A 25,298-nucleotide genomic window follows, 5' to 3' on the forward strand; every position below is an offset into this window, starting at 1 on the left:
ATCATTCTCAGCAAACTAACACAGGAACAGAATACCAGACACTGCATGTTCTCATTCACAAGTTGGAGTTGAGCAATGAAAACACATGGACACAGGGAGGGGAACATCACACACCAGGGCCTGTCGGGGAGTGGGGGGCAAGAGAAGGGATAGCATTAGGAGAAACACCTAATGTAGATGATGGTTTGATGAGTGCAGCAAATCACTACCACATGTGTATAGCTACGTAACAAACCTGCACGTTCTGCACATGTATCCCAGAACTTAAAGTATAATAATAATAAAAAAAGAAGCAAATAACACTGACAAAAAAATACAGCAACAAAATTTAAAAAAAGAAAAGAGATGATAGCTTCATGCATTTCATGCATGTTATGTTACCTACAGATTTTCCAATGGGACAAAATGTTGAGGTGGAAGATAGGGAGATTGATGATCCTGATCATGTGTAGGTCTAGGCTAATGTGTGTGTTTGCATCTTAGTTTTTAGCAAACCAGTTTTAAAAGTTTTTAAAAATTAAAAATTTAAAAATAGAAAAAAAGCTTATAGAATAAGAATATAAAGAAAGAAAATACTTTTTTACAGATTTACAATGTAATTGCATTTTAACTGAAGTGTTCTTATAAAAATGTCAAATACCTTGAAAAAACCTTTAAAATTTTATAAAGTAAAAATGTCACAGTAAGCTAAGGTTAATTTATTATTGAAGAAGAATTTTTTTATAAGATTGCTGTAGCCTAATAGTACAGTGTTTATAAAGTCAATAGTAGTACACAGTAACGTCCTAGGCCTTCGCATTCACTCACCATTCATCCACTGGCTCACCCAGAACTACTTCCAGTCCTGCAAGTAAGTATCATAGTAAGTATCCTCTACAGACATACCATTTTTTATCTTTTAATAGTATAGTCATACTTTTATAGTATATGTTTAGACACACAAATAGTTACCATTGTGTTATAATTGCCTGTGGTTTTCAGTAGAGTAACATGCTATACAGGTTTGTAGTCTAGTAGCAATAGGCTAGGGCATATAGCCTAGGTGTTTAGTAGACTGTAAAATATAGGTTTGTGTAAGTATACTCTGATGTTCACACAATGACAAAACTTTCTAATGACACATTTCTCAGAACACATCTTTGATGTTAAGCAATGCATGACTCTCTATGTATAAATACATATATGACTGTATACAGGCCTATACACATATATAAGTGTCCTAACTAGGGTATTATTTGTAAGTAAAAAAATATAAACTATTAATGCCCATCACTAAGAGGCTAGTTACATTAATAATAACATATGTATTTAATAAATATTACATAGTGCTTAAGATAATAAGGTATATCTACAAATAATGACATGAATATATATTGAAAATACATGATGAGGCGATAAAAGATTAATTCATAGAATTATATGCAGAGTAGGTTTACATTTGCATCAAAAGGTATCTATGTAAATGTATAGGACATACCTGCAGGGCTAGACAGCAAACCGTTACCAGTGTTTTCCTCTGGAGAAATTGAGAACATTTAAGTTGGAGTTGTGGTTAGAAAAGAGGCAAGAACAGGAGAATAATTACTTATAACTTTTTACCTTCCTGTAGTGCTTCAATTTAACAAAAATATATTATTTTTTTAATAAAAATTCAAATGCCTTACATTGATTATAACTTCTAAAAAGCAGTATCTCCATAGAATCTGAAAAATATGGACTGAGATTATTTCAAAGTTATTCACTTCTTACATTTAAAAAGTTAGTTGAATTTCACTTGAAATTCAAATTCAGATTCTAATCAAATGTATGTTAAAACTAAGAATAAACATTAAAATGATATGTGGACCATATTCTTACAACTTGTAGTATATTCCTAACTTCTGGGACTCCTCCATCTTTTTCAGAAGCTCCCTCCAATATCTGTGGCAATACTCTAAATCGAATCCATTCTTTCTAGAGTTCAGAAATAATAGTTTGAAGATTTGTAGATGAATGACTTCATATGTAGATGAGGTTAGGCAAGCCTGATGAAATACCTGTGCAAAAAAATTTAGTGTAAAGTACTATAGAGAAAAATAGACTCGGGAAACCTCTTCCCAGAAACAAACAAGTAATCAATTAAGCAAACAAGACAATATCAATCAGCCATCTATTTAGCAAACTGGTTTCTTCATATATTTTTGATGATGCTTAAGTGTACAAAGATTCACTGATTTTCTGAGTCTAACAAATTTAATTCTTGATTTCTGTGCTTACTGTCTTGTCCAGGCCAATTATAAAGAGAAACCAAGCAAAGATGAAAGGTTAGATCTGGAAGTTAATGTGCTTTTAAAAAGAACAAACACACCAACAAAAAACATCATGTCGGTTAAGAGTAAAGACCAAATCAGAGCAGATTATCTCCAAATCCTGCCAGTTGCAACCAGAATTACTTCCTGAGTTCTAGAAGTGGTTGAGATTGGCGGAGGAATTCAAATGATTCTGCATGGAACATGCAGCTTCCAGTACAGCAAGCTCCAAATGTGCAGCAGTACTCATAAAATGTGAACATTTGACTGGGCGCGGTGGCTCATACCTGTAATCCCGGCACTTTGAGAGGCTGAAGCGGGCATATCACAAGGTCAGGAGATCGAGACCATCCTGGCAAACACGGTGAAACCCTGTCTCCACTAAAAATACAAAACATTAGCTGAGCGTGGTGGCACGTGACTGTAGTCCCAGCTACATAAAATGTTCACATTTCATACAGAGCTTGTTCTACACAGAATCATTTGAATTCCGCTCCCAATCTCAACCACTTCCAGAACTCAGGAAGAAATTCTGGTTGCAACCGGTAGGATTTTGAGATATCTGTTCTGATTTGGTGTTTACTATTAACTGAAATTATGTCTTATGTTTGGTTTGTTTGTTCTTAAAACACATTAACTTCCAGAGTTTACCTTTCATCTTTGGCTGGTTTCTCTTTGTAATTGGCCTGGACGAAACAGTAAGCACAGAGGCTGAGGCAGGAGAATCGCTTGAACCCAGGAGGCAGAGGCTGCAGTGAGCTGAGATCAAGCTACTGCACTCCAGCCTGGGCAACAGAGTGAGACTCCCTCTAAAACAAACAAAAAAACAAAAAAAAAAAAAAAAAAAAAAAGGAACATTTGTCAGGAAAATCAATCTCAGAATTTTTAAAGTAATAAATACTCGTAAATAATTACAACCATAAATGTGCCACAGCTGTCAATTTTTCTTCCTTTTCTCCTTTTTGTGCCACTGATTTTCAAAAAGTGTACCTTTGCATGTTGCAGGAAGCAACTAATAAAGCTGATGACATGAAAATGTCACTGTCACAGAGTGAATTGTATCCCCTCAAAGTCCTTACTGTGAAGTACCTTAGAATGTGACTGTATTTGGAAACAGCACATTTAAAGAGATAATTAAGTTAAAAAGAGGTGCTTAAGGTGGGCCCCAATGCAATCTGACTTGTGTCTTTATAAGAAAAGCAGGCTAGGAAAATAAAAATAGACACCAGAAACACACACACCAAAAAACACAGTGTGAGGATGCAGCAAGAAGGTGACCATCTGCAAGCCAAGGAATGAGGCCCGAGAATGGGCTTGGACTTCTGGACTCCAAAAGTGTGAGAAAATAAACTTCTGTCGTTTAAGCCACCCCATCCATGGCATTTTGCTGCAGGAGTGGAGCAAACTAATATAGTCACAGGAATCTCAGGGTCTTTAGGAAGAATTCTAATTACGAGTCAGAGGGTGGGATGTACTTCTGTGTAAATGCCTAAGAATAAAATGCATTTTAGAAGAGGATTTTTAAGGCAGTACAAGTGATAAGAAAACAAGCCTGACTTGATACCCAGCGCTCTCTTGAAGGAAGTGGGAAGCAATGCATTGTGAGGAGTAGAACATGAGGGCATGAGGGCAGGGACACCTCAGCATACAGACCCAGTGTCCGGGGTATGTCCCCCATGCCCAGAGCAGCTGCACAGAGAAAAGGCTAAGCCCAGCTACCTCCACAGAGAATGCCAGAGCCAATAATTCCAAAGGACACAAATGTATAAATAACTCAGCAAAGGCCCCTTATTGTGGTATTTTCTAATTATAATTTCCAACATGAAGGCTGCACACGATGTCAAGGTCTGAGATTTAATATTCATAGAAAGCATCTGAGAAATAAGTAGTATGTGTTCTCATCTAGCCTGTTCCTAAGCCGCTTATAGTTTTCGTATCTGATATCCTCAAGTTCAAAGCTAAAACCAGATCAAAATTTTCATTGTATGAAATGACCTCAATCATCATAATCCTGGCAGATTTTAAATTTATCAATCCCTTCTGAATAGCTTCCCCCCCCCACCAATACGAGAACCTTAATCATCTATAAAACTAACATAGGGGTGAACAAATTACTTAGAAATGACTCTGGGGTAGGAGACTAAAATAGAAGTCATGCGTGGGTTAACCCATGAAGTAAGACCGCATAGCAGGATTCGGTCAATTGCAGGAGAATGTCTGCATCAAACATGACTTGTCCAATGTATCTCTAAGTCCATTTTACATGGAGGCTGTGTCCACCAGCCCTGGTGCAAATGCTTACAATTGATTCTGCATAGAACCTGCATAGTGCTTCCAGTACAGCAAGATCTATATGTGCACAGTACTCAAAACATTTGAACATTTGTCAGAAAAAACAATCTCAAATTTTTTTAAATAATAAATACTTGTAAATAATTACAATAATAAATTTCACATATTTTGACTGAATTCAGAGTAGGGAAAAATGATGAAATCAGGGAAATAGGGCTATAAGTTACTTTTGGAGAAATGAAGGGTTTCCCTTAGCCAACGCACTCCTATGCTACGGTGAGCAATGCAAATTGTCTCTTTATAAATACACATCCTATGCAGAGTACCACAAAGTAGAACCAATATGCATTATCAGCAACTGGAGTGGCACTGAAGTTGTGGTTGTACTGTGGGTTGGAAAATGATTCTGGAACTTTAGTCTGCCTGACTCTTTCAGGAAATCTAAATTTATTGAACACTTACTATGTGCCAAGGCCTATGATAAGCATTATGTATATTGCCTGATTTAGATATTGGATGAGGAAATGAGCTCAGAAAACTTGGATAATTAGACCAGAATGACCCATCTAGGAAGTTGTGAATCCAGAAACTTCACCCAAGTCTATTTGCTGCAATGTGTCCTCTCTTCGGTGTTTACTATATATAGTTTTGTCTTTTTACTGTGATCATTCAATTTACTTTAAAAATTCAACATGGTTAGAAAAAACAAAAAAACAAAGTGTAGATACACCTGAGAAGGTGAAACATAAACTCCACTGCCAGCAGATCGGCAAGGTAACTTAGAAGAGTGGAAGCTTGCTCACCTGTACTGACAAAAGAAGTGGCCAAAGAAAATGGAGCCTTGAGGACAGGTGGACAGCAGCATTGAACGGAAACTGATGGCCTCACTCATCTCTTTACCCACACTTGTCTACCTGCTCATCTCCACTAACGCCAGCCTCCTCATTCTGGATCATGCCCTCCTCTCAGTGGGATCAGGGCCTTTGTCCTTGCTGATCCCACTTCCTGGATCACTCTTCCCCCAGACAGTCTCAGTGCTCCTTTTCTTGCCTCCTGCAGATCTTTGCTCAAAAGGTAGCTTCTCCCAGGGTCTTATTTGACATTGTATCCCTCTGGCATTCCCAGTTGCTCATTCCTGGCTCATTATATACAATGTGTTTATTTTAAAACATCTATTACTCCCAACATGATTGAAGCCTCTTTAAGGACAGGATTGTTTGTTATTTTCAATTCTATATCCTTAGCACCAAGCACATTGTCTGTCATATGGTTGGTCTGACATCTTCCCTCAGTAAATATTTACTAAATAAACTTACTAATCAACAAGTATCACAAAAATAATCCATATGTCACAGTGACATATTTTACAGTGGCATATTCTGATCCCTTTCAGCTCCTAGCCCATACTAAGCAAAGGTTACTATTCTATGTGGCTGCAAAAACATCAGCCAGTGAAAGAGGAGTCTTTCTATAGGCAAGCAGGCAGGTTCCTAGCATTTTTTAAGGTGGAAGTCATTCACTAGAGCGGACAAATCTTTGATTTTTTGAACTGGGGAATGATTGTTTGGTTTCTAAGTCCTGCTTGGCTTGAGCAAACATATGCCTGGCTTATTGTCAATAACCTTCTTAGTTAGGCAAACAGGTGACAATGTCAACAGTAATTTCAAAAATATGTATGCTGGCAAAATAAACTCTGCCTTTGGAAACCTCATCGCTGCTTTTAAGTTACTCAGGCAGCCTAGGACATTGTGTGCCACTGCACTGATGTTGCCCTTCGACAAAACTGGCACTGGCAGCTAGCAGTCAAATTTGAAATGTTTCAGGCAACAGAGCTGCTTTGGAATCTTTCCCACATACCAATAAATCTCTTGATCTTGGGAAAACATTTCCCGATATTCAGGAACTTTTCTATTGTTCCTTGCAACTTTCCTCAGAGGACACATAAGGCTTTCCTAGACATTTTGACGCCCACATAACCTTTATATACTAAGTGTTCAGGTCAGAATTAAGCGACATTCACTGGGAGCTGTGATTTGAACACTAATTGTCTGCTTTTCTAAAATTTGGGCGGTGAAGAAAGGCCCTGAGAATTTCTTTTCATTGAGTGGAAGTCCCGTGAATGGAGTTTGATTCTGCTCTGTCTTCACAACGATGTCAGTATCATATTATCCCTAATGTACTCTCAGCGAGGAGCTAGCTGCTACTGAAAGTTTCAGATTTTAGGTAAAAATAAATCTGTGATACAATCGCCTTTCTCCTGTTAACCAGCTTATTGTTGAAGTTAAGCATTCTTGAAGACATGCGCATTTGGTAATCTAATGTATGATCAGATTTTCACACTCTAAACAAATCATTTTTCCTACAGTATGTGCCTTGAACATTAACTCTATGAGGTGCTTCATGAAAAGGAAAGTTTTCTAAGGCTATGTGACTTAAGAAATCTGTATCTAATCCTCTTTTGTAGAGTTGTCATATATATTAATGACCTGAAAAGGGCTACAAAGACTAAGTCTGTTTCACTTGACTTATCCAGAACTTGCCAAATTTATTTGACTGTAATTCCCTTTTTCTTTTGTTAAATCTGGTGACATTCTGTAGAACTAGCAAGCATTCTAGGAAACTCTGCTTGGACAACACTGTTTTAAATACAACAAACAGTCGAACGTTGTTCAGAAGTCATAGTTCTCAAAACTTCAGCCTTTGGTTTTTTGGCAGTCCCTGTATAGGATTGTTTTGAGTAGGGGTCTTCAAACTTTTTCTATAAAGGGGCACATAGTAAATATGTTAGGCTTTATAAGACACGTAGTCTCTGTCTGTCCTTTCCAACTAACTCCACTGTGCCATTGTCATATGAAATTAGCTGCAGATAAAATGTAAACAAATGAGTGCAACTGTGTTCCAACGAAACTTTATTACCAAAAATAGGCCACAGACTCAATTTGAGCCATAGGTTATAGTTTGCAACCTGCTTTAGAGTGAGGCAACCACCTCTCATTCATATTTCAGTTATCTAATACCTAAAGAGTACGTGGAAGATTAAAAAGAAGGTTATTGTGACTTTGTTCGGTGGCCAAACCTGGTCAACCTTAACTTTTAAAAGACTGGAGTGTAGTTCACTTAGGTAAGTATGTAAAATCCATCTCATGCTAATCATAACCAAGGTGATCCGGCATCCTCAGAGAAGGTCCAGAACTTGTCTGTCGTTTGACACTCAGAGAACGAGATACAGGTAAGTGTCCCACTGCTTTGATAATTTGCTTTAAAGCAAATGGCCAATTTTAAATGCCAAACTAGGAATTTCCCAGTAAAATGAGAGTTGATTTACCAGCAGAACTCCAAACTTCCTTTTGGAGGTTAAGTAAAACAGGGAGCTTCTTAGAAAAGGAAATCTGCCATAAGTACTAGAAAATTCCAAACTCATAGTTATTTTAAGTCAAGCTCTATTGCAGAATCAACAGTCTCCAGTATGCACAAGGGACCACCCACCAGAAGAGCAACCAAAGATAATAATCTATGAGAAAGGAGACCACAAAAATGCGGATACTGAATTTCTGGCAAGACCTTGGAGCTTGTGTTTAAAGAAGTGATTGTCCCGTAGATACCAAGGCCATTTCTCCAGCTTTACGTTGCCAAGGTTTCTGTTTATTGATGCTTTATCTTTGTGTGACTCTTTTTGTTAACCCTTTCCAATGCAAGCATTTTGGCTCCACTGCAGTATCAACAACAAAAAATTTTAAAGGGGGAAAAGCTTTATAGAAAGCTTCTAGATTAATAGAATGATAGGATTTTAGCACTGGAAGGAATCTAAAAATACCTAATCTAACTACATTGAAAGGATCAACTAGGAATTTTGTCCAAGATACCAGATGATCATCAGTGAATAGCCATAAGAGCCAGATTTCCTGGGTCTCGCTGAAGGCTGTTCAGAGGACAGATTCTCAGGGGTAACATTCTAGACCTTGTGAAGGTTCATTGTCAGGTTCTTGACTGGGCTTCCTTTCTCAGAAGGAATCACATGTACAACATCCCAAGGTAGGAAATGTTATAGAATGCAAGCACTTTTGTTTCTACATTGCTATAAATTGTGTGGACACTTTGAAAATGGTTAAAGTTTAATTACTGAGATAGATGCATTCTCAGGGTCATTTTGGCTAATACTAAACTGGGAAAATAAATCTGGCAGTGCCTGCAAAACTAATGATCTATACATCTTCTGCATGAGTTGATATAATTGTGAAGAGATGGTGCTATTGAGAACTTGGGAAGAGTAACTTTTGAGGGGAGTTACCTGGAGGAGAAACAGGAAGTACAGAGGTTTGCGTTTGTCTCCTTCTTAAATCACCCAAACTAATGCCTGAGCTTTCTACAGGTAGCACCCAAGAGGATTTTTTCATAAAAGCCTTTATAAAACTTGGGCTAAATGTGCTAAGTTGAGGTCCAGAATTAGGGAAAATGGCTTTCGTTCATTTTACCTTCAGCATTGCGAAAGTTCAAGAGAACTCAGTGCATTTGGAACCTTGAGGGTTTTACAAGCCTTGGTAGCCCAAGGTGATGGCAGGCAGGCAGAAAAGCTGTTTTTGATGGAGTTGTTGGCAGCTGTGAAGTGTCTACTCTACTAGGCTTGAAGAATGCAGGGGAGAAAATAAAATTGTCTTTGCTTTCCATCTTAAGGTCATAGCTGAAACTTCCGTAAGAAAAGACAGATTGACAAGTGAGAAGCATATAGATTTACTTAATAGAAGCTTTATGTGACATGGAAGACTTCAGAGATGAAGACACAAAGAAACAGAGAAACATAAAGTTTGATGAAGAGTGGACAGTCATGGAGAAATATGAATAGACAGAAGGGTATGGCAATAAACTAAGGGCATCATAGTAAGGCCTGTTTGTTTAGATTCTCCTCTGTCTTCAACAGAAGGATGCACCTTTCCTGTGGGTACAGGGAGGGCACCCTCCAGTGAGGGTCTTATGACCTGCTTTAGGGAAGAAGGGTAACAGAAAGGCGAAAGTGGCCTTCCTGTTTCTGATATTTTCTCAAAAGCTGAGTTGCTATATTTTGGAATAATGTGTCCTGAGCCCATCAGAAAGCCAGCATCTAGAGTCCCTGTGATCTTGTGAGAGATCTGTCCTTGGGCAGAGCACCAGGGCATTTGGGAAGGAGAGAGCTCTAAGGCCAGCCTGCATTATACACTTGGGGATGCAGCACCAGCAGCACTGGAACATTCATATCAATGGGTTCCTATTTTTAGCCATAAACTGCACAATTCTGGGAAAGTTTTGGTTATACTTGGCAATATTAAGATTTAAACTCCACAAATGAATTTTAAAATACTTTACCCAAATAAAAGAGAAATTTTAACTTTCTGCAAGTCATGATTCATGTAGTGGTTGTTCAGAAACCACTAGAAAAAAAAAGATAAAAGATAAAAAAGCCACTAAATTTAAACTAAAACTAAATATCTTAATGAAAACAGTCTACAGAAGGTGTATGTTGTCTGCTTTCATGTGTTTGTTTAGTAGAACAAATATCCTGCAGTTAATGTTCCTTGTCTCATTTACATGCTAAGACACTCTCCCTACCAACAAACTTTGTACTAAAAGCAATATGGTCTGTCTATGGTGTTTATAGCACAGGACATTAATTAAAATATAGAGAAACATTGCTTCATCCAACCAATGTAAGAAAATTAAATTCCTCATGTCCAACAATTCAGAACAATATCACTTTAAGTAGTATATGCAAATTAAAGATATTATGAGTTTGTTTTTGTTTTGTTTTGTTTTTGAGACAGAGTCTTGCTCTGTGGCTAGGCTGGAGTGCAGTGGTGCTATCTTGGCTCACTGCAACCTCCGCCTCCCAGGTTCAAGTGAACCCAAGTAGCTGGGACTACAGGTATGCACCACCATACCCAGCTAGCTTTTGTTGTTCACCATGTTGCTCAGGATGGTCTTGATCTGTTGACCTCATGATTTGTCTGCGTCGGCCTCCCAAAGTGCTGGGATTACAGGTGTGAGCCACCGTACCTGGCTGAGTTTTATTTTAATTGCAAGTGGTAGAGTCTTTTGGTAAGGTTACATTTTGAAATGGATGTTCTGTTAAATACTCAAGAAATTTCTTTTCAAAGTGAATAATCATGCTTTGCCAGGTGGTGAATCTCTACACTCACCAGACTTTTGAATACCGCATTGTTTTTGCCCACTCACTCAGTCACCCACCTATTTGGAGTGGGTCTTCCTCCAAATATTCATGACACCCCTGGGGCACTGAGAGGTTATTATGGCTATCCTTGGCCTTGCCTCCCAAATGAAGAACGTTCCCAGCTGAATCTCTCTTTCCATATTGCCACCTACAACTCATGCTTACTAGAGTGCACATCCTGCCCTCAATATTACGTCAACTTCTGGAGCTGTGTGTGAGCTGGAGGTGGCTGACATCATATCTGTCATGTGACTCATCTAAGTGTTTCAACCCCAATGGCAGCCTTCCAGCAGCTGGGATTAACTTTCACATTTTGAAGATCAGTTTTTAAAGGTGGAAACCATGGGTGTGCCCACAGCACTACCACATTTCTCATGTTCATAGAAACCTGGACTTGTCTGAGCCATAAACCCTGACAGTAACGAAAATGCCGCATTACAAACTGGTCATAATTCTCTACCTTTGATTATGCAGCTGCAGCCTATGGCTGGCCATCCTGACCATCAAAGGACTACTACGCACCATCCTTTAAGTAGCCGCATGCATCTCTACCTCCCTTTTGGCTTTTGGTCCCATTATCACTTGAACCAAAATGTTCTCCTCAATTTCTGTGTACCCACATTCCATGGTCCCTGCAAACCGTAATTCCAGGCCTACTTCCTCTGTGAGTTCTTTCCTAAACATGCCACCCACTGGGGTCCTACCTTCCTAGAACCTCCTTACCCTGACTGTCTCAATGTGGAGTTCCCTACATTCCCATTTTGCTTGATTACTTGTTTATTTTCCACTCTTGCTCTTTTATGTGGCCTTTTTTGTGATTATGGTTTATGTTCACAGCTAAGTTGTAAAACAGTTGGTTTATGTGTTACTCTTCAGGGTTTGCAAGGTACCTTATCTCATTCTGTTAATCAGAACACTCAGTACAAATTTGGGCACAGAGTAGGTGGTCAGCAAAGAAAATGTGGCATATATACACCATGGAATACTATGCAGCCATAAAAAAGAATGAGTTCATGTCCTTCAAAGGAACATGGATGAAGCTAGAAACCATCATTCTCAGCAAACTAACAAGAACAGAAAACCAAACAGGACATGTTCTCATTCATATGGGAATTGAACAATGAGAACACATGGACACTGGGAGGGGAACATCACACACTGGGGCCTATTCAGGGGCTAGGGGGCTAGGGGAGGGATAACATTAGGAGAAATATCTAATGTAGATGATGGGCTGATGGGTGCAGCAAACCACCATGACACATGTATACCTATGTAACAAACCTGCATGTTCTGCAAGTGTACCCCAGAACTTAAAGTATAATTTAAAAAAAAAGAAAGTCTCTGTATTTCCCACTACTAGGCTAGAAAGAAAAAACAAAATCTAGATGTTCCTTTTGTAAAATTTGTTGATTCCTCAGAATTAATTACTACTTTAATATCACATGGTTCAAATGGATCAAATTCCTTTAATCCTAATCTAGTAATAAATTCCTCCAGCAAACAATGTGCCAAATACGACATTACTGAATTGCAGAGTTTTGATGATGGGTCCTAATAGATTCCACATCCCAGCTTTCACTTCTCTTAATCATAAGCAAGTTGCTTAACTGTTCTAAGCCACAGCTTTTCTCTCTCTCTCCCCCCTCTCTCTTTTTACATTTGAGTATTTATTAGAAATTTAAATTATAGCATTTTTAAAACAGCATTTTACAAAGAGCAAAGAAACATCTTTTGAATCAATTTTCTACACTAGGCTTTATGGAGTTACAAACATGAGAATTTCAAAAATTAGTGAATTCAAGGAAATTCTTCTTGTGAGGTAAGAATTTTTTAGCTTTACCTTCTTACAGCATATTCTTGTATTTGCTTGTGTTTTCATTATAATCCATGCACAGTAATGCTGCCCCAAATGCCATTTTTTCACTTCCGGGAAAACCAACTTAATTCATTGATAGCTACTGTTGTTAGCCCCTCTGTTCCAAAAATGCCTAGGCCTGATAGGAGTACAATTTTGCACAGCTGTTTTGAAAAATTATTTGTCAGTATCTAGTAAAGCATAGCTATGGCTTAATAATTCCATTTTTAGTTATATACTAAGCAGAAATGCACACATATTTTCACCAAGAAACATGTTTGTGGCAGCTTTATTTATAATACTTTAAACTGAAAATTACTCATATTGCCTATCAACAGTAGAATGGATAAATAAATTGTGGCATATTCACACAATAGAAACCTACACAGCACTGAGAATAAAGAAACTACATATCCACCAGCAGCATGGATGAAGTTCAGAAATATAATGTTGGACAGAAGAAGGCAGACACAGAAGAGGGTATTCTATAGGGTTCCACTTACATAAAATAGAAATAAAGGCAACATTTCCCTTGCCCTAGGAAGTTCCTCTTAGTGAGCAAGGGTGTGGTGATAGAAAAGAGGACCAAGAAGGGCTTCTGGATTGCTGGTAATTTTCTGTTTCTTGATTTGGGTGCTGGTTTCAACTGTGCAAATCCACTGAGCACTTTCCTGTATGTATATTATATTTGAATACAGCTTTTTTTTTTTTTAATCTTCCATTCTGTCTGGACACTGTTCTGAAATCACTCAGCATTCCCTGGTGGGCCATGGCATTTCCTCTGCAGCTCTCCTATCATGCTGGCATCTCAGCTACTGACCTGACTCTTGCCATGCCTACCTTTCCTTAAAACTCCAAACAGGAGGAAGTGGCTAGTTGTCTCTCTCTGATTATCCCAGTGGATTATTTCGAATTCACTTCTTGACTTCTATTAGCATCAATTCCAGGGTTGTTTTGTTTATGCTTCATTCTTTACTCTGTTTCCTTATATTTTACATTAATTTATCTTCTTCAGTTGCTCCTCTTTCTTTTATATCCTTGACTGTTGGGAGTTGCCTCTTGTCTTTTGCTTTACTTGCATTTTTCTTTTCTTTTGATTGTTACCTATTTGCAGTCATATCTCTGGTAACCAAGAGAGTTCTATATATCTGCTGTGCAAATGGCACCATGAGGTATCAGAGGTGGTCCAACCAGCAGCTGAAAACTCTTGGCTTAAGGAGTGTGTCATCTCCACATCTAACGGGTACATTAAGTGCTATCTCTGCATTTCTGTGTTTGGACTCCTCTTAGTCACATCTGGAGCTATTAAGTATGGTGTAACACACATTAAATGCTGCTTAGAACTGTACTTGTAGCCAGCATATGCCAGCACAATGTACAGAGCCTCCTTCCCCTGGGAAAGGCATCCAGGCAGGCAGATACTTCTATAATCCTGCGTAGTCTTGTTCATCATTATCCCTTAAACACACCCTAATCTGTCTTATACAATTAATTTAAAACATGGTAATGTCTCCACAACTAACTTTGTTGTTATATTTCAAGAAACAAGTATATTTACACAAAATATCGTATGTAAAAATCTTTCCTCATAATGACAGTAAGGGATTATAACCTGAATAAAATAAGAATGTATGGATCCACAGAGTTAATACATATACCTATACATAAGTACATAAAAGGAGGGAGAGAAAGCTTTTCCCTTCAGGAGAACACCAAATAATAAATATGGAAGGAATAATGGAGGTAGAAAAAAATCAGTGTTTCCGAATAAATAGAAAAATATTTCATGCTCATGGAGAAGAAGAATCAATATCATTAAAATGGCCATACTGCCCAAAGCAATTTATAGATTTAATACTATTCCTGTCAAACTATCAATGACATTCTTCACAGAACTGGGAAAACTATTTTAAAATTCATATAAAACCAAAAACAGCCTTTATGGCCAAGACAAAACTAAGCAAAAAGAACAAAGCTAGAGACTTCACACTAACTGACTTCAAACTATACTACAAGGCTACACTAATCAGAACAGTATGGTACTGGTACAAAAACAGACACACAAACCACTGGAATGGAATAGAAAGCCCAGAAATAAGACTGAACACCTACAACTATCTAATCTTCAACAAAGCTGACAAATACAAGTAACAGGGAAAAGACTCCCTATTCAATAAATTATCCTGGTTAGGAAAACTGCCTAGTCATATGCAGAAGACTGAAACCAGACCCCCCTTTCTTACATCATGTACAAAAATCAACACAAGATATATTAAATTCTTAAATGTAAAACTCAGAACTATAAAAATCCTAGAAGACAACCTATGCAATACCATTCTGGACATAGAAACTGGCAAAGATTTCATGTTGGAGACACCAAAAGCAATTGTAACAAAGGCAAAAATTGACAAATGGGATCTAGTTAAACTAAAGAGCTTCTGCACAACAAAAGAAACTATCAACAGAGTAAATAGACAACCTTTAGAATAGAAGAAAAAAGTTTGCAATCTATGCATCTGATGAAGGTCTGATATCCAGCATCTATAAGGAACTTAAACAAATTTATAAGAAAAAAATAAACAATCTTGTAAAAAATGGGCAAAGGACATGAACACTTTTCAAAAGAAGACATACATGCAGCCAACAAGCACATTTAAAAAAGCTCAACGTTACTGTCATTAGATAAATGCAAATTAAAATCACAGTGAGATGCCATCTCATACCAGTCAGAATGGCTATTAATAAAAAGTCAAAAGATAACAGATGCCAATGAAGTTATGGAGAAAATGGAATGCTTATACACTGTTGGTGGGAGCATAGCATAACTTAGTTCAACCATTGTGAAAAGCAAGGTGGTGATTTCCCAAAAATCTAAAAACAAAACTATCATTTGACATAGAAATCCCATTACTGGGTATACACCCAGGGGAATATAGATTATTCTACCATAAAGATGCATGCATGAGAATGTTCACTGTAGCACTATTTATAATCACAAAGACATGGAATCAACCTAAATGCCCTTCAGTGCTAGATTGGATAAAGAAAATGTGGTAAATATAAACCATGGGACACCATGAAGCCATAAAAAAGAATGATATCATGTCCTTACAGGAACATGGATGGAGCTAGAGGCCATTATCATCAGGAAACTAACACAGGAACAGAAAAACCAAATAATGCATATTCTTACTTATAAGTGGGAGCTAAATGATAACAATCCATGGACACATAGAGGGGAACAACAGACACTGGGGCCTACCTGAGGGTGGAGAAAAAGGATCAGAAAAAAATGAATACTAGCCTGAATACCTACGTGACAAAATAATCTGTACAACAAACACCCATGACAGTTGTTTACCTATGTAAAACCTGCACATGTACCATGAACTGAAAATAAAAAATAAAATCAAGAACAAAAAAGAGAAATCAATATTTCATACACATTATAGTAACAACTGATTCAGACAAGACTCATCAATGGTGCCAAAACTAGTGGGCGAAAGTTTGAGGGGGAGAAGGTTTGCATATACTTAAAGTATCTCCTCGTAGAATATCTATTCATGAGAGAAAAAAGTAACATTATTATAGAAAACACTTGCAGATTCCACTTTACCAAATCCATCATTAATCATGGGACAAACTCATTTCATTTACCTTGCAATGTGATGTGTTGGGGACAAAACACCACTTATATTCCTACCAAAAATGCACAAACTGAGTCTCATCATGAGAAGGAACAGATAAAAACTGAAAGAATATGTTCTCAAAAAATTAGTATTGGCTGGGCATGGTGGCTTATGCCCATAATCCCAGCACTCTGGGAGTCTGAGTTGGGAGGATCACTTGGGCCCAGGAATTAGAAATGAACCTAGGCAACATAGAGAAGCCACATTTCTACAAAACAGGAAAAAAAATAATAGCTGGGGATGATGGTTCATTTCTGTTGTCTCAGCTACTTGGAAGGCTGAGGTGAGAGGATTGCTTGGGCCCAGAAGGTCAAGGCTACAGTGAATCATGATCAGTCACACCACTGCACTCCAGCCTGGGTGACAGAGAGAGACCTGGTCCCCCCCACAACTGAAAAAAGTATCATCAGAGAGAAAGAAAGGCAGGAACTTTTCCAGATAAAAGGAGACAAAAAGAGACTGAATAATCAAGATTGATGTGTTATCTTTTATTGAATCTGAAATTCAGGGAAAGAAAAATAGCTATAAAAGGGCACTATTGAGATAATTTGCAAAATTTTAATATGGATGGATATGAAATAATGGCATTTTTATCAATGTCAAATTTCCTGTACTTGATCATTATGCTGTGATTACATTATAATATGTACTTGGTCTTAGGAAATATTTGTTGAAATACTCTTAAAAATTCTCACAATATACAGAACTTACTCTAAAATAGTTCAGGAAGATAGATAGATTGATAGATAGATGGATAGTTGATGATAGATAGATGAATAGGCAAACACTAAGATAGTAAAAACTGGTGAATTCAAGTGAAGGCATACAGCAGTCGGGAACACTCTTTCAACACTTCTTAAGGTTGATATTTCGAAATAAAAAGTTAAAAATAAAACTGGCACATAGCCTTCTGAAATTTTTTAATAAGATTGGTCAGGCATAAGTTTAAGAACAAGCAATGCTCTTTCTAATGTGTTAGAAATTATCTGATTCCCAAAGATTCCTGTTTCTGATATCTGAATTTCAGGCAGCGCACTGCTCTGTCACCTAGACAGCGGTTTTAATCAATGAATGTCCCACGATAAGATTCTAAACTGGGTACTTTCTGATTGCCTTCTCTCATACTGAACCTCATGACATGATGTGTTTTCAAAATTCAATGAGGTGGTCTTTGGTCTTTGCTGGTCTTCAGCCCTACAGAATTATAATTAGGTTCTTCTGCCCTGGCCTCCATCTTTCCCACCCACAGGCATCCCCGCTGTGAGCTCTTTGGCAGTTTCCCACCAACCTGTCCAGTGCCCAGGGTCATCTTGGGGCCAGACCACCTTTCCTCCCCTTCCTCCTTGCCACTCCCCTTCTGTGTTGGAAATTCATGTCCCTCAAGGAAGCAGTTACAGGTTCCTTTCCTGCAGGGTGCTACCTCACTTCTCTTCCTTTCCCACACCTAGTGCTTCCAACTTCTTTAGTTCCCTATTTTGTTCCACAGTTAGCCTGCCTTCTCAGTTTCTCCTCTTGCCTGGTCTATATCAGGCAATTCCTAACTTCTATGGGTGACAGGTGGTGTCACATGAGCTACCTTTTTGCCACTGAAATAGAAAAGGTAAAACTTTATTAATACCATCCAACCAACAAAAATAGTGGTAACTTCAGATTGATAATATTGTATATATGTAATACTTTTCAGATGGTCTTTGGCCTTTGCTGGTCTTTGGCCTTACTGAATTTTATATATGTATAATATATATATGATATATGATAATATATATGATATATGTGTATATATATTTCCTTCAACTGGTTTCCTAAGTGTAATTATTCTTAACAGCTAGACAGCATTGAGCAAATACTTGTTTTCTTTCCTTCATGTCAAAGCAGGTTGGGCTCAACAATGTATAAAATTTGGATGCATTATGTAATTTTTATTGTGAAAGCAGGCTTAGGAAAAGGGTGTAGTGGTTTACTTGGAGTGGGGGTAAGGGCTTGACCATCTGAACATATCTTTCAGAAATCCTCCTTGTGTGGCTCTTGTTGGAAGGCTGGTCGAGGCCTCCCTTTGAGATAACTGTGAAGAGCTGGTAAAAGTTTTTCTTCTAGAACTTACATGCCTGAAGCATGTGGTCTAAATTTGACCAATCTGATGCTTCTGCCAGGAATTTGGCTTCAGGACCAAGCGCCTGCAAAAAAGCAGGACTCGTGGAAAGTTATTTTGGTGGAAGCATTTCATACCCTGCAGGAGCGGTGGTTACCCCTCCAGTCCTCCATCCATGCAATATCTTGGTTTGAGGTGTGTTCTCAGACCCCATCTTCCTTGCCTTCTTTCTGTTTCGAAACATGAGTCTCCAGACTCTCAGCTGATTCTGTGAGCTTCCTTCCCTTCAGTAAAGCAATTTCTGACCCATGTTGCCACACTTGCTGTGTCCTGTTTGACAGGTCTAGTCGATATTAATATTTTAACAAGGAATCAGATGTTCGCAGGTATAATAAACTACCCAAATGTGCACAACAGGTGCATGTCTAAGAAGAATTTTACCTCCAGTTTGTTGGCTTTGAAACTAGTTTTTATTTTATACTACTAAGTCATTTTCAAAACATGTTTTTGTATTACTAGTACTGTGGGATTTGGAAGCCACTCATCGATAATGAAGTTACCAACAAACTGAGAGACAGGAGAGCCGTGTCAGTGTTCTCCAGGCAAACTCCAACTCCCACGTTCTTTGTTACCTCTCAGCAAACAGAACTGACTGCTTTCTGGACACATGTCATTGTAATTTCTTTGTAACAGTTAAAAGAAAAAAAAAAAAAGATTCTCTCTGCTTTCCCTCCAGGTGACCTTGGAGCATGTTGCGTATTATTCTGTAGCTGCAAATCTTTCTGCAAAGAAGATAAAGATGTTTCATAGTGGAGATTTTCTATTTAGCAGAGATACCTCGATATTTTGACCCTGATGTTTGTAAGAATAGATATTTTTTAATGCAGAAAAATAACTCATCAATATCAGTAAAAAAAAAAGTGCTTTAGAATATGTTTGATCAAGGAGCTGTGCTTGTGTGTGCTCTTCTTTCTGTGAAAGAGCTTGTGTAGGTGTTTCTGGCCTAATTATGTTTGACATTCTGATAATTTACAGAATTGGAAATGCTGCTTCTGAAAGAAATACATTGTAAAATGATGAAGAATGCCCTATTCAGGTCTTAAGTGGCACCATCTGTGTGTCTCTTAAAATATGGGCACCCTGAAAAGCTTTGTTCCCTGAGAAAAACATGGCTTCACAGACCCCTAAGTACAATGATATGTGAGGTGTTTTTTCTTGTAACCTTGGTTGGGGATCTTTTGAGAGGCTGACTTGAGAAGAGGCAAGCTCCATTTAGTTGTGCAAACCCTGGGAATAAGGATACACTGCCTGATGAAGAAGGCAAAATCCCAGCTGTCAATGCAGAAGTTCCAAAGTAGACAGAGCTCTTCTTCATTTGCATGTAAATAGGTTGAAATAAACATCAAAAGACAGGAAGAGTGCCTGCATGGTCACTGATGAGAATTTTATTTTTTGGTTTTATCTAGATTGTCTTCTTGATTCCTTTCAGATGTGATGAGGGTCAAAGGAGACGAGATGAAAAGACTGCATGTTATTCTAGAAACTGCCCCAAATCTTCCATGGATGTTTCTACTACAGCACCATTCAAAATAATTTTCATGTGTAATTTAAGATTTTTAAAAATAAATATATCAAACACCGCATGTTCTCACTCATAGGTGGGTATTGAACAATGAGAACACATGGACACGGGGAGGGGAGCACTACACACTGGGGTCAGTTGGGGGGAAATGGGGGGGGACGGTGGGGGGTGGGGAGCTGGGGAGAGATAGCAAGGGGAGAGATGCCAGATGTAGGTGATGGGGAGGAAGGCAGCAAATCACACTGCCACGTGTGTACCTATGCAACAATCTTGCATGTTCTTCACATGTACCCCAAAACCTAAAAAGCAATAATATAAATAAATGGGAAAAAAGAAAAAAAAAAAAAATTAGTTTCAAATAGATTCATATATATATATATATATATATATATATATATATTTAAAACAGTCACATATCACAGGCAAATCTCTCAAAGAAATGTATTTAAGCTTTGTTATTTTAAAATAACACATGCATAGACATTAATAGAATTTAATTCTAGTAAATGCTCTTTTTTCTACTTCTGCTTCAAGAAACCAATTTCTTGTTGAAATAGTGTAGCAGTCTCTAAAGCCTAAAGATAGATAATACACAATACTTATTGCACCAATTTCAACTTGTTAATTTGAAAATGTGTAGTTATTCCCAGAACATTTAATACCAACAACTTTCCTGAATATAAGTTCAGAAAATAGAACCTAACCATGGTGAATGAAGAAAGCAAGTCACTCTCCACTTCTAACAATAAAATCATTGGTAGAATTTAATTAGCAAAATTATAAATCTTGGTTTTAATATTAGGATATAATACATTTTCTCCTTTTGTTCGATGTTGGATTATAGAAAACTTAAAATGATTCTTCCTTGATTAATCCCAAGAGCTTGACTTGAGAAGAGGCAAACTCCATTTAGTTGTGCAAACCCTGGGAATAAGGATACACTGGCTGATAAAGAAAGCAAAATCCCAGCTGTCTCTGTTTGCACACCAGGAAGGAATCCCTCAGTGAGGTCTGCTCACATGGCACTGGTCTGCCCTCCCAATTAGAGTGCCACACTTCCCCGGGCACATGGTGTCTGCATTGTTCATGTCCTCTGAAGCATTGCACAGTGTTTAGTGTGGTACTTAGCACACAGCAGGCACGCCATGTTGCCAGTGGCCAGCATTTACACACTTCCCACACTGATGGACAAAATCTCACTCAGTCTGGATATTTGTATCAGTCAACACTGAAGTATCTTTGCTTAAATATCTACTGGCAGGTTTTCTGGATTATCTTTATAAGCTTTGCCATTTGGGGCAAAGCACTTAGACTTCAGTTTTCTTGTTTATAAAATGAGGGAGGCATACAAAATGATTTCTGAGCACTCTCCTATATTGAAGTTCTGGGATCCTCTAAAATCTAATGATCTACCAAATATCTGTCTCCACTGAGTGTCTCATTGGCATGTTTAATTCAGCAAAATCCAAACTGAACTCCCTTTCCCTTCAACAGCTCATTTTTGTCCTTTTTTTTTTTTTTTTTTTTTTTTTTTTTTTTTTTGGAATCCAAAGCCTTTTCCCTCTTTGAATTCCCCTTCTCCTATGTTTTCATATCCAATCCGTTGCATGGTTCTCCATCTTCTTTTGCCTGTACTTTCTTTCCAGTTACACACTTTCCATTAACCCTGAGACTGCCTGGTTCAAGACATTATGACTACCTTCAATAACAATTAATCTTTCTGCCTATAATTGCTCTACTCAGTTAAGTGGATACATATTTGCAACCACTACCCTTTGTAACAATATCCCAAACTACCTAAGAATTTGCCTCCTCTTTCCAATCTTTTCTATATTCCAAGTAATACGTCATACTATTCCATAATATATTCCAAGTTTCCTTAGTCCATCCATTTATTTAATACTCAGTTGAAGTAATTATTTATTATTCAATTGAAGCTTTCTGCTATCTCTTCCCCTCAAATTTGGCCTGTCCCAGAACTTTATCACAATTGCCATAACATCTTTTTCATAAAAATTTTTGATCCTTTAAGATATGATCACACTATCCTTTGAATTACCACAGTATTTAATGTACATTATATATATCTTCATACGGTAATTTTTTCACTAATCTCTCTAGTGAACTTTTTAAATACCAAGAGTCCTGTTGTGTCTTATTCATCTTTTTACACTTTTAGAAACTTTAGTATCTTGTACATAAAAATTCACAAAAAATTTGTTGAAGGAAATTGAATGTAAGTTTAAAAGGTTGTCTAAATGATCCTTTCTTTGCAAGTTTTAGAAATCCACAAGAAACAGCTCAAGAAAAGGAAGAAATTTCTGGATAGGAATATATCATAGGCTTTAATGGCAGACAGATTTCTCTGTTTCCAGCAGTGTATGTGTTTCATTACTTTTTTCTGTCTCTGTCCAGATTGTTGGCATCTCTAAACCCAGGATAACATAACCTGATGGATGCCCTTCTTGTTTAAACCTCCAGCAGAGATAAACTAGACTATGAGTTCACACCAAATTCTCAGAAGGAAATTTGATTAACCCCTCAGTTTAGATGTCTACTGCTGGCTCAATAAACTTTGAACAAGGGAGATACTCTCGTCCAGCCAGCTGCCCTCTCATTAAGAAAACTCAAATCAAAGTCTCTGAAAAGGGAACAGAAAAAAAGCGGCTTAGTATGTTATCAGAGAAAGGGACACAGATTGGCACACAACCTAAGAAGAACCACTCCAGAACACTGGCAGAATCTAAGTTTGACCCTGTATATATACAGGGTTTCGGAATTATTCTAAACTTCATGTAGACCCATGAAAAGACTATAGTATCTGAATCCCCATATGACTTCTGGAGCCTTCTGTCTTATTCTGCATAGCACACTGTATCATTGTCCACAGTTATTTGCTCTATCTAAATCTCATGAGAGAGCTATGTCTCAAAAACAGATATAGGAGTGGCCGTCTGTACATGATACTGGTTGGAATTAAACAGATAAACAGCCAATTTAAGTTTTAGAGAAAGTTGTACTATCAAAAGAGCCACTGGCCCAGATTAGAAGAGACTGTAATTGGGCCAGGCGTGGTGACTCATATCTGTAATCCCAGGCCAGGGCGAGTGGATCACTTGAAGACAAGAGTTCGAGCCCAGGCAGACCAACATGGTGAAACCCTGTCTCTACCAAAAATACAAAATTTAGCCAGGCATGGTGGCGTGTGCCTGTAAACCCAGCTGTTTGGGAGGCTGATGTAGGATAATCGCTTGAACATGGAAAACAGAGGTTGCGGTGAGCCAAGATCATGCCACTGCACTCCAGCCTGGGTGACAGAGTAAGACCCTATATCAAAAAAAAAAAAAAAAAAAAGAAGAAGAGAGACTATAATTATTTGAGATTTAAACAACTTTTCTCTCCCAATCTTCAATAGCAGGAAGCAGGCCAAGGAAGCTACACAGCTTTCAAAAAGGCACATTTCCAATGCTGTCTACATATGCGACCAAGAACAATCATGGGAAAGGAATGCCCTCTCAGTGTGGGGCTAAGAAACTATGGGGTAAATGATCTAGCAAGTGACTCCCAGAGAGCAAAACCAGGGCTTAATCAAGGAACACACCTTGTACCCAGGAAGGAGGCCCTTGCAAAGCTTAACCAAAATTACTGAAAACTTTCAGAATTGCTGTAGACAGTGACTGCTGTGAGCATCACACTTTCCTCTTTTTTAATGGGACAATTTATTGTGGTTATTTTGTCCTTATTTAACTGCTGTGCATGTGTAATGGGGAAGACAGGTAACTATTATTCAACTTCTGTTTGAAACTGGTAAGTGTCTGGATCAAAAGGACTCCCATCTATCCCTGTTATAGATAACATTGTAACATTTTTATCACCGAACTGATGCTATGATTGAATTGGATAGGATTTTGGAATTACTTCCTTGGAAAGAAAGAGAGCAAATTTCATTTAAGGAAGAAACAAATACAAATTTGTGACCAAAAAGTAGGCTGGGTAAGTCGTGCAGAGAACATGATCCTTCCTATTTCCTGCCACTTTATGTACAAAGATAATTTCTCCTCATCCTTGCCTATTGGGCCTGGCCATGTAACTTGTTATGGTCAGTGAAATGAAGTGGGACTAACACAAGTCACTGCTACACAGAAGATTTAAATAGCATCTCATGGATCTGTCATTGATTTTATTTATTTTCCTGGCGTAATACTGTATGTCCCAGATAGGAGTTCCTTCTTCAATTTGGGTTTCAGGATGAAGACAGTGGCATGCGTAACCATTGCCAAATCAGTGCTGAACAAGGAATATAAGTAAGGAATAAACAACAATAGTTACTGTAAACTACTGAGATTTAGAAATCACATCATAAAAGTTGATTGATGCAGCCTTGTGGATGAAGTAATTTATAAAATGCTTTACTAATGTGCTATCTCTTCTAGATTTGCCCCATTAAAGAGTTCTAAAGTTCTCTAAATCCTAGAAGAGGATATAATGAAGTCACACAGAGGTTTCAATTTATTTTATTCCTTCTACTTTCCTTAATTGTTCCTCTCTTTATTCTCCCCTATCTTCTTTATTTTCTATTTAAAGCATTGATACTATTTTACAAAAAAAAAAAAAAAAAAAAAAAACAACTCAGTAAGAAGGGAAATATTAAATATCTAATAGTTGAGCTGTTCTGAAAGTAGAGGAGGGAAGTGAGGGAAAGTAAAGGCTACATACTTTCTCTTTTGCTTCCTTACAGACCCTCTTCACACTTGACATGCTTGAAGTAAGGCTTTGTAGGTTCCTTCAGGTTAGAGCATAATAGAGATTTAAGGCCCAAGATAGGAATGTGCACAGAGCCAGGCAGGAAGCCATAGAGTGCAGTGGATTTCAGAATAAAACAGACATGGGTTTGAATCTCTGCTCTGCTACCTACTAAATATGACCCTGGACTGCCTCTTCAGTATCTCCAAATCTCTATTTTCTCATCTGTAAAAAGAGAACATTGAAACCTGCTTCATAAAACTATTGCGAGGAATCAATGAAGCAGTAAGTTTGCATGCAAGTTATTATCATTTTTTCTTTGTTTTGAGCCTTTCCAACATACATGTCTTCACCAGAATCTTGGAAATGTTAGTAGAAAAATACATTTTAAGTGGTTTAGTCCTCACCTTTATTTTATAAGAGTGGACACTGGCTTGTCCTTGCTAGACCTAAAACCTGGGTCTCCTGTCCCCATATGCAGCCTACTCTTACTGGGTCTTTAAAGGTCTGTGGGTTTAGGGTTGCACGCCTTAGAGTTGCATGAAATCCTCGTTGTATTTA

At 37.8% G+C, this 25,298-nt stretch overlaps 1 long non-coding RNA gene across 1 annotated transcript in view; it reads left to right on the top strand.

Annotated features, from left to right (window-relative positions):
- The first annotated feature begins 5,294 nt into the window (after positions 1-5,294).
- Positions 5,295-25,298, top strand: part of LOC116556987 — a 31,531-nt gene continuing 11,527 nt past the window's right edge. The window contains exons 1-2 of the long non-coding RNA XR_004271298.1: positions 5,295-7,809; positions 8,416-8,524. This is a non-coding gene — a long non-coding RNA (uncharacterized LOC116556987). The remainder of the gene's footprint in view (positions 7,810-8,415; positions 8,525-25,298) is intronic.

The sequence above is a fragment of the Sapajus apella genome, unplaced genomic scaffold, assembly GCF_009761245.1.
Source record: "Sapajus apella isolate SASKATOON/1434 unplaced genomic scaffold, GSC_monkey_1.0 scaffold18, whole genome shotgun sequence".
Classification (NCBI taxonomy): Eukaryota; Metazoa; Chordata; class Mammalia; order Primates; family Cebidae; genus Sapajus; species Sapajus apella.